The 10,107-nt window shown below is 35.2% G+C and overlaps 1 long non-coding RNA gene and 1 other non-coding gene across 2 annotated transcripts in view; one reads left to right on the top strand and one right to left on the bottom strand.

Moving 5' to 3' along the window:
- The window catches only part of LOC145716168 (uncharacterized), a 453,113-nt gene that overhangs the window by 20,839 nt on the left and 422,167 nt on the right, over nt 1-10,107 (bottom strand). The window lies entirely within an intron of this gene.
- On the top strand, nt 5,209-5,315 carry LOC115939972 (U6 spliceosomal RNA). The gene has a single exon (XR_004074747.1). It is a non-coding gene; the product is annotated as a U6 spliceosomal RNA (small nuclear RNA).

Below are 10,107 nucleotides of genomic sequence, written 5' to 3' on the forward strand. Positions count from 1 at the left end.
GAAAATGAAAGTCCATGGAGCTCAGTGAACAAGAATAACCAACAATAAGTGTAAGACAGGAAGACTATTGATGGCATTTAAAAGGAAAGGCATTTGGTGTTATGTCCCAAGACACTAATCTATTGATGATTCAGCACAAAATTCCTGTAGCTCTCACACTAAATGGTTAAGTTATAAATCCAAATCTGCTTGAAAGAAGAAAATTTCATTTACTTATTCACTCCTTTGTGTTCTCAATATTTTAACCTCAATTACAGAATTTAACCCATTATATTCTAACTTCTCAGAATGTACATATCTGTGTCTCAGTTTATAATATGGCTCTTCAAGAACAGGGGCACAACTTTTCTTTTACTATTTTATCCCCAGCACCTAGCCAGTGGATGCTCAGTAGATGTTGAGTAAAATAATAAGTTAATGGTTGTTGTCTGACTTCTACACATCTCAGAATAAAAGACGATCTATGAAACAAATATAACTTTAAATATTAAAATTTAATGGAGGGCTAACTAGGAGGCTAGAACTGTGTAGTTTTAGCCAAATCAAGCAGATTCAGCATTTGACCTTGTTCAACATTCACAAATTGAACTAACCTGTAGTAAGACTGCACAGATTACAGCTGTGATCCACTTTTCCCAGGCCTAAACAGTGCTGATTCATTCACCATAGTTGGTTTGTAAGTGAAGGAAACAAACTTTTAAGTTAGAGAAATATAAGCAGTCTTAGATCTGGGAGTCATCAGGAAATGTTTGATATTTTAGAGAACTGACTGAAAGTTAAACAGGTTAATGTGACATTTCAAAGGGATTTTGAAATTCAATAGCTTTCTCTAGCTGCTGATGTTTATTCTCTGGTTGTAAGGCAAATGTTGAATTTCTTCAAAGGAACAATGATAGATTCTAGAATAACTAGATAGGTTCAACGTTCACTATAGGTTTTTTTTTCCTTCTCCATGACCCCTCCCCGCCATGAAAAATATATATGTATATATATATAACATGAAATGGGAAAACCATCTGGCTGGCTCTAAAACATGGTTTTCTTCATCATCAAAGGGGTTTCTGTGTGAAAATAATTTTATAGATAAAGAAGTAGATATGGTGCCATTAAAAAGAGAAAAGCAGAATCATGAAGAATATGTGTAAATCCAGAAAGAGGACATATTCATTTTTTTCCTTACCATATCAGTTGTGCAGGAACGTAAGATGTTTGCCATCATTTAAATGAAAGTTCTGTAGATTGGACAGACCCTCTCAGATGGACATTTCCAAATCTAATTAGAAAGACTAATGATAAAGACATGTGACCTCTACTTTGATAAATTTGAGGAGATTATTTTATTGCTTAGAAACTAGGTATGTATGGTATAATCGTGCATGTAAAATGATTCATAAATGTTTATTAAGATCATGAAGACCACATTTAGGTGAATCAATAAATAAGGAAAGTTAAATAACATATTTTAAGGAATTATTAAACATTTAGGTGAAATAATTCTTAAAAGTCATCTATTCCAAACCTGTATTGGTTTAATTGTAAATAACAGAAATTCAACCTGAAGTGATTTCATTAAAAAAAAAAAAAAGTGATAGGGAAGAGGGAAGGAATAGAGTGGTTTATAGAGTCCAAGAATGGTTACACATTGGGGTGTCTAGCTGGCTCAGTTGGTGGAGTATGTGACTCTTGATCTCGGGGCTGTGGGTTCAAGCCCCACACTGGGTGTAGAGATTACTTTCAAACAAAACCTTAAAAAAAAGAAATGGGTTACACAATCAAATCATGGAAAGAGCATGGATATAGCCGGGCTTCCAGAACAACTGAGATCTGGAATGAGAATGTTCCCAGGAGTAGCTCTCCAATTCTTATCTTTTCATTGTCTCTCTGCTATTTATAGTCACTCTTTTTTTACATGGTGGGAATGTGTACTCTAAGAGTTCTTCAGTTTTACATCTTTCAGACACTGAAGAGAGACTAAGAGATTTCTTTCTCACATTAAATCAAACAATTTTAAGAAAAGAATGCATTATTGGTCTAGATTAGATCAGTCACTTGTAGCCAAGATTAATCTAGTTTGCATCAGAGTCCTCCCCTGGACCAATCAATTGTGACAAGAGCGCAGCAAGAGATTTGGGAAAGGGAGGAAGACATGGAATAACATGACAGATTGCAAAGTAGTCATGTAGAAGAGAGTCAGCTCTAGAAGAGGTGGAGGGTATGCTGGAATGCTTCATACAAATTCCATCATTTTACAGGCAAGTAAGCAAAGAGATGAATTTGTTTTAGTTTATATGACAAACTAGTAAAACAGCCAGAATTCAACAAATGAAGGTAAAAAGATAAATATTGATTGCTATATATAACATATTTATGTTTAATACAATTACCTTATAAAATAGGTATTAACATCCTCAGTTTTCAGATGAGAAAACTGTTTCAGAGATTAAGTAAATTTTCTAAGGCTACACTGCTACTTAGCGTCAGAGCCAGGATTTATACACAGATCTGTCAGATTCCAAAACCTGTGCTCCTTAAAAATAATAATACTAACAACAAGATTGTTTTTATAAAATGGATATGTGCTTATTATAAACAGTCACATTGTGCTATGTTAACACAGAATGAATAAACACCCAAATTCCTCCACCTAGAATTTAACATCATTAACAAAGAATATCTTTCATATAACACTAAGACGAGTAAAGAGATCAGCAAAAATTTTTTTACAAAAAGGACACATCAGAAGATGTATCTTATTTTTTTTTGTTTTAAGATTTATTTTAGAGAGAGAGAGAGTAGGGGAGGGGCAGAGGGAGAGAGAGAATTCCCAAGCAGACTCCATGCAGAGCACAGAGCCCAATGTGGGGCTGATCTCAGAACCTTGAGATCATGACCTGAGCCAAAACCAAGAGTCAGCTGCCCAATGGACTGCACCATCCAGGCACCCTTGATGTATCTTATTTTTAAATAAAAACAGAACATTTAATTTTACTTGGATCAGAAATTAGAGTGAAGAACTGCTGAATCTAGGTTGTTTTTTTTTTAACTACAAAAAAACCCCTTAATTACAGTTATGAGATGTAGAAAAAGCTTGGATTTTTTTTTTTAAAGATTTTGTTTATTTGGAAAAGTGTGGGGAAGCACAAGCAGAGGGAGGGATGGGGAAGAGAGAGAAACAGACTCTCCACTGAGCATGGAGCCTGATCCCAGGACCCTGAGATCATGACCTGAGCCAAAGGCAGATGCTTAACTGACTGAGCCACCCAGGCACCCTTGAGGTTGGAATGTTTTTAAAAGAAACTATGTTTCAAATTTTGACAGTATTGACTCCTTGTTCTAAAAATAAAGAAATTGGTGCACTTATACTTCCCTATATCTTGACCTCTTAACCTCATAATTTTGGTGTGTTCTGTTAATTTTACATTTTCAAGACTTAAGCTTGTATTCTGTTCTGTAGCCATAACCATGGTTGTTTACTCTTAGATCTGTATTTACAAAGATACAAGTAAGCTCATCCAAGCTTATCACAGTATCCTTCACCAACTTCTCCCTTACTGATTTTTTTGTTTGTTTTCCATATCTTGTTTTCCTTTATTTCATCATCAAATAGTTCCCCTTCTCCAAGAATAGCTCATGTGAGCCATATTCCTAGAGAATGCCTGCTGCCTTTGATTTTAGTTCCCAACAGGTTTTAAGATGCTGTTTCTAGGAAGTTTTGAGGCTTATCGAATCTGTAGCTGAATGTCTTTCATCAGTTTTGGAAAATTCTCAGCCATTCTGTCTTCAAATGACTTCTACTCCTTTTTATGTCTTCCTCTTTTCTCCTTTTGGGATTCCAATTACACATGAATTAGACCTTTATTGTAACTCCTGCACCATTTACATTTTTTGTGTTTTCTATCTTTTGTCTCTCCATGAATTATTCTGGATATTTCCTTCTGAAATATCTTTCAGTTCATGATTTATCTTTAGCTGGGTATAATCTACTCTTTAATTAATCCATTGAATTCTTAAGTTTGAGAACTACATCTTTCAGTTGTATATTTTCAGTTTTTATTTCCTTGAGCATATTTATAGCATTTGTCTGCATACCCCATGAATATTTTTATATTATCTGTATTTTTCTCCTTCTTTTAAAAATCATGCTTTGTTGGGGCACCTGGGTGGCTCAGTCGGTTAAGCCTTCGGCTCAGGTCATGATCCCAGGATCCTGGGATCGAGCTCCATGTTGGGCTCTCTGCTAAGCGGGAGCCTGCTTCTCCCTCTCTCTGCCACTCTCCCTGCTTATACATTCTCTCTCTTTCACTGTCAAATAATAAATAAAATCTTTAAAAAAAATCATGCCTTGTCTCTTCATAACTGTTATTTTCTGGTTCAGTAATGGACACTAAATATGAAAAATTATAAAAATGATTTGTGTGTAAGAATTTTTTTTTTTTGCTTTGGTCAAGCTTAGGGACTAGGATCAATTTAATCCAATTTCAAGGACTAAAATGATTTGAAACTGAGTTTTAGTTCTTTCAAGATCCAATTGGATTCGAGTTCACCTGTACACCCCACAAGATTGTCAAAAGTTCTGTTCTCTTTCTCAGCTGCCTCTTCTGGATTTGGCAACTGGCAGTTACAAATTCTGGGTTAAACTCTTTGGGTTTCCTTCTTCTCCCAGATATTTTTCACTGCCTTATTAGCTTTCTAGTGTTTTCAAATAGGCATCTTATTTAAAAACAAAAACAAAAACATTTTTTTTCTAGATTTTCTAATTATTCCTAGTGGGATGGCTGGTCTAAGTATTGTCTGCCATTACCAAAGCTGAAGTCCTGATTAGTATATACTTTAATTTGATGTCAATTTAAACATCCAGGAAGACTCCAATCTCTGTTGCTTCCACTGTTTGTTATCTTGGCAAGATACCCAACTCTCATCTGCTCCACAGATGATCATGGAGTGATTTCATAGTACTGCCTTCAGACTACCTACACCATGAGAACAAACCACATGAGACACGGTCTGACTTGATGAGACAGAAGAAGAGAATCTAGTGAAGGAATCAGAGTGTGAGAGAAATAAAGCCATAGAAGGAGTGATTTTGGAGAATGCAATGGAAAACAGGTTTTTATGGAAGCATAGATCAATACTGTCAAACACTGCAGAGACAAAGTAAGTCAAGAGGGAGATTAGGATATTGGGTCTGGTAATTAAGAGGTCACCATTGTGCTTACTTCAGCAGCACCTACACTAAAATTCAAATGATACAAACGAGATTACCATGACTCCTGTGCAAGGATGACATGCAAATTTGTGGAATGTTTCATAAAAAAAATTGAAGCCACCAGTAATCATTAAGAGAACAGTTTCTATAGACAGTTATGGATAGGATAAATGAAAGACAGGTGAGGAGTTGGAGGTAGTGTAGACTTTAAGAAGGCAAGTAATAAAAGAAAACAGAATGATGGGTGTGGTAAAGAAAACAGAGTCAAGGAGAGATTTTAGTCCTTGTTTGCCTTTTTTATTTTTAAGATTTTATTTATTTATTTGATAGAGAGAGCACAAGCAGGGGGAGCAGCAGGCAGAGGGAGAGGGAGAAACAGGCTTCCCATTGAGCAGCAAGCCCTACACGGGGGCTTCATCCCGGGACACCCAAGTCCTTGTTTGCTTTTAGCCCAGGGCACTCTTGAGTATGTTTGTAGATTGAAGGAAAGATACTAGCAGAGAACAGATTAAAGATTGGAGCGGCAAGCGAAATTAACTGAACTAAGTCGCAGAGAAAATAGAATAGGAGCAAGGTTAATCTCTCCACTGAGATGTAGGAGTACAAAATAGAGATAAAGGACAAGATTTATAAATGCCGAAATGAGGATAAGGAGGTGGGAATTACATGGATTCAGTTCTGTAGCATCTGCTTCTACGGTGCTGTAAAAAAGGTCATCAGCTCATTCTAAGTGTAAAAATTTCCCTTACCTTTCACTAGTTATTTTCCCTTTAACATCTGCAACACAAATATTTAGTCCTTCTCATTGGCTTTAAAGTGCAGAAGTAAGAAACTTTTTTTTTTTTAAAGATTTTATTTATTTATTCATGACAGAGAGAAAGAGAGAGGCAGAGGGAGAAGCAGGCTCCCAAGGAGCAGGGAGCCCGATGCGGGACTTGATCCCAGGACCCTGAGATCATGACCTGAGCCGTAGGCAGACGCTTAACCATCTGAGCCATCCAGGCGCCCAGTAAGAAACTTTTTTTATACTCCTATAGCAATGTTCTCTTATTTCACAAAGTACTCATTTCCTTCCCCTCCCCACCCCCCAAAATGCATTTTGAAGAATCTTAATATAAGGACCACATAGGTTGGGTACTTACTGGAATGGAAGTGTAGGAAGACAAATACTTTCTCCAACCTAAATGAAAATCAAATAACTTTAGCAACTGGTTCTTTTTTTCCCATTTTGTTTTCTTATAAATGGAGACTCAACAAAAGCAATGACTGTGTTTTATATAACTTGTCAATGTATTGCAAACACTGGGGGTATTAAATAAATAATAAATGGGGTAAAGTTTCCAAATAGTGAAGCTGACTATAACCTAGTCACAACTGCTGCTAGTAATGCAGAGGCTGAGCTTAAAATTACCAAGAATAAAGCATACACATCCTTAATCATGATGTTCAGAAATGTTACATTTTGGTAATTACAACTTTCAGTTAACTCATAAATATTTGTTGAGTATTTTCTATTTGCTTCATAGCAACCTGATGAGAAAGTACCAATACTAATCTTATCTTAAAGTGAAATAAATGATTCAAGAGATTAAGAGCATGCTCAAGTTTGTATATTCAACTAATATATGCAGACCTGGAATTCAAACTTGTTTTTCTGAGTCCAAAGCCAATAGCGTAATTTACAATGCTATACAGCCTCCTCCTCAATTTAGCACCTATAAGAGTTGGATAACATTTTTCCTTGAGAAAGAATAAGGAATCATACTATTTAATAGTTTAACAATGCAAATTTTTACCCTGTGCAAGGCAGACAAGTATATTGTCCAAAGCATAAGGATGGAGTTTAATGGACAGAAGCAATTATTCAAGAATGAGAAATGGAGTATGTTCTATTGTTGGACTTCACCTATTTTAGTGCCTGGGTAATGATATATTTAATAGGGTATAAGCTAATGATAGAAAACTTGTTCAGTATTTAAGGTAAAGAAGAATTGCTTAAGGAAATGTGACATTACCAACGAGGCAAACTTCTGTTTTGCATATCAGAGCATTAAATTTTTTCTTCATTTTATTGTCCAACAATTTTGGTGGACTATATAAGAAAAAAGTGAGGTGGCCAGAAAGTCTGTGAAGAATTTTAAGGTCCATCTAAATAACAGGCATTACGAACTATCACCATTTCATCTTAAATAATTAATTCTATTGAAATTTTTAATGGTTTGGGAAATTTATGCTACAACCAGACTTATAAAAAAGAATTTATATTTAAACTTTCTCTTAGTATTTCTGCAGTTCATGCTGTGTGTTACCAAACATTAGTTGGAAATAGTAGCTATAAACAGATGAAATTTGAGAAAATAATATAAAAATAGTTATGCTTGTTATACAATCCAGCCTCTTTAGAATATGATGCTGATTTTTTACAAACCATGCTTCATTCAACATCGAGCATATGGCATTGTGGTTCTGAGACAAATATATCTCTGATCAAGATTTCTATCACTAAGGAGCGCCTGGGTGGCTCAGTCGTTAAGCGCGTCTGCCTTCGGCTCAGGTCATGATCCCAGGGTCCTGGGATCGAGCCCCACATCGGGCTCCCTGCTCAGCAGAAAGCCTGCTTCTCCCTCTCCCACTCCCCTTGTGTTCCTGCTCTAGCATTGTCTCTCTCTGTCAAATAAATAAATAAAATCTTAAAAAAAAAAAAGATTTCTATCACTAAATTTTTATTTATTAGGCACTTCACAAAATTCCCTTTTATTCTTTATTACTTAGCCCTTTCTATTATAGAATATTGCTTACACACAATTAATCTATTAGATTAATACAGCAATCACAAAAACTCAATAGAAAAGTAGCTTAATTAAAATAATTACACAATTTTGACCATAAGCAATTTTAGTTAATTCTTATCCATTACAAATATTCTAACAGGTAGGGCTTAGTTTGTGAGAGTACATGCTAATATCGCCTCATATTTCTTTTCCTACAGTAAATTTGAAACATAATGCCACCTCAGCTGGCATAAGAAATTCATATATCAATGTGAACAGAGAAAGGGAAAGGGAGTTTAAATACAAGAAGAACAAATCAAAAGCTTCTATTTTTAATGTTATCCTTTTACTATATAAGTAAAGCAAGTATGTTTAGGCCAGGGTCCCACTGAGGGGAGCTGTCTTGTCATCTGTTAAACTAAATATTCTATAAACATGTGCAAATGGCCCTAAATAAATCTAAAATACAGTTTTAAAAAAATTAAATAAAAAGAATATCCAATAAAGGATTAATACCCCAAATATATAAAGAAGTTACATAATTCCACACCAAAACAAACAAATAATCCAATTAGGAAATGGGCAGAGAACCTGAATACACCCTTTTCCAAAGAAGATATACAGATGGCCAACAGACACATGAAAAAATCCTCAACATCATCAATCATTACGGAAATGGAAATCAAAATCACGAGATACTACCTTACACCTGTCAGAATGTCTAGTATCAAAAAGACCAGGAATAACAAGTGTTGGCTAGGATGTGGAGAAAAGGAAACCCTCATGCACTATTGGTGGGAATGTAAATTGGTCTAAAAACAGTATGGAGTTTCCTCAAAAAATTAAAATAGAAATGTCACACAACTCAGTAACTCTACCACTGTATATTTACCCCCTCAAAATGAAAACACTAACTCAAAAAGATATATGCATCCCTATGTTTATTGCAGCATTATTTACAGTAGCTAAGTTATGGAAGCAACTCAAGTGTCCATCAAGAGATGAATGGCTAAAGGAGATGTGGTATATGCATACAATGGAATATTACTCAGCCATAAGAATAAAATCTCACCACTTGTCACAATATGGCTGGAACTAGAGGTATTATGCTAAGTGAAGTAAGTCAGACAAAGACAAATAACACATAATTTCACTTTTATGTAGGATCTAAAAAACAAAACAAAAAAACCAAACAACAACCAAGAACAAAACAAAACAAAATCCAACCAAAAAACAAAATCATAAATACAGAGAACAAACTGAGTGATTTCCAGAGGGTAGGGGATTAACAGGATGGGTGAGTTAGGTAAAAGGGATTAAGAGGTACAGGCTACAGTTATAAAATAAGTAAGTCACAGGAATAAAAAGTACGGTGTAGGGAATATAGTCCATAATATTATAATAGTTTTGTAAGGTGACAGGTAGTAGCTACACTTATTATGGTGAGCATAGCGTAATGTACAGAATTGTGGAATCACTATATTGCAAACCTGAAACTAATATAACATTGTATGTTAACTGTACTTCAATTTAAAAAGTTAAAAAATGTCAATCACCTTAAATTGATTAAATTTATTCATGTAATGGATAATATAGTATAAAATAAAACTATTAAAAAGGAGAGAAGTGAGAAGTGTTTTTGATTTCTTCCTAGTCAGCTTCTAAAAAAAAAAGTTTACTTATATAAGTAATCTCTACACCGAACGTGGGGCTTGAACTCATGACCCCAAGATCAAGAACTGCATGCCCTTCCAACTGAGCCAGCCAGAACCTCCCCCCCACAGCTTTTAATACGTTCTATGTAATTAATATATACATATATATTTTTTAACGAAGTAAAAGTGCGGATACAATTTTTTTATTTGTTGTACATTTTGAATGTTCCATTAAGAACTATTTCATATTTTGGGATGCCTGGGTGGCTCAGTCTGTTAAGCGTCTGCCATCAGCTCAGGTCATGATCCCAGCGTTCTGGGATTGAGTCTTGCAACAGGCTCCTTGCTCAGCAGGGAGCCTGCTTCTCCCTCTGCCTGCCCACTCTCCCCTGCTCGTGTGCGCTTGCTCTCTCTATGACAAATAAATAAAATCTTAAAAAAAAAGAACTCTCATATTTTTTTTTTTTAAAGATTT

This window comes from Leptonychotes weddellii, chromosome 11, assembly GCF_054177405.1.
Source record: "Leptonychotes weddellii isolate Sample4059 chromosome 11, ASM5417740v2, whole genome shotgun sequence".
NCBI classification, from domain to species: Eukaryota; Metazoa; Chordata; class Mammalia; order Carnivora; family Phocidae; genus Leptonychotes; species Leptonychotes weddellii.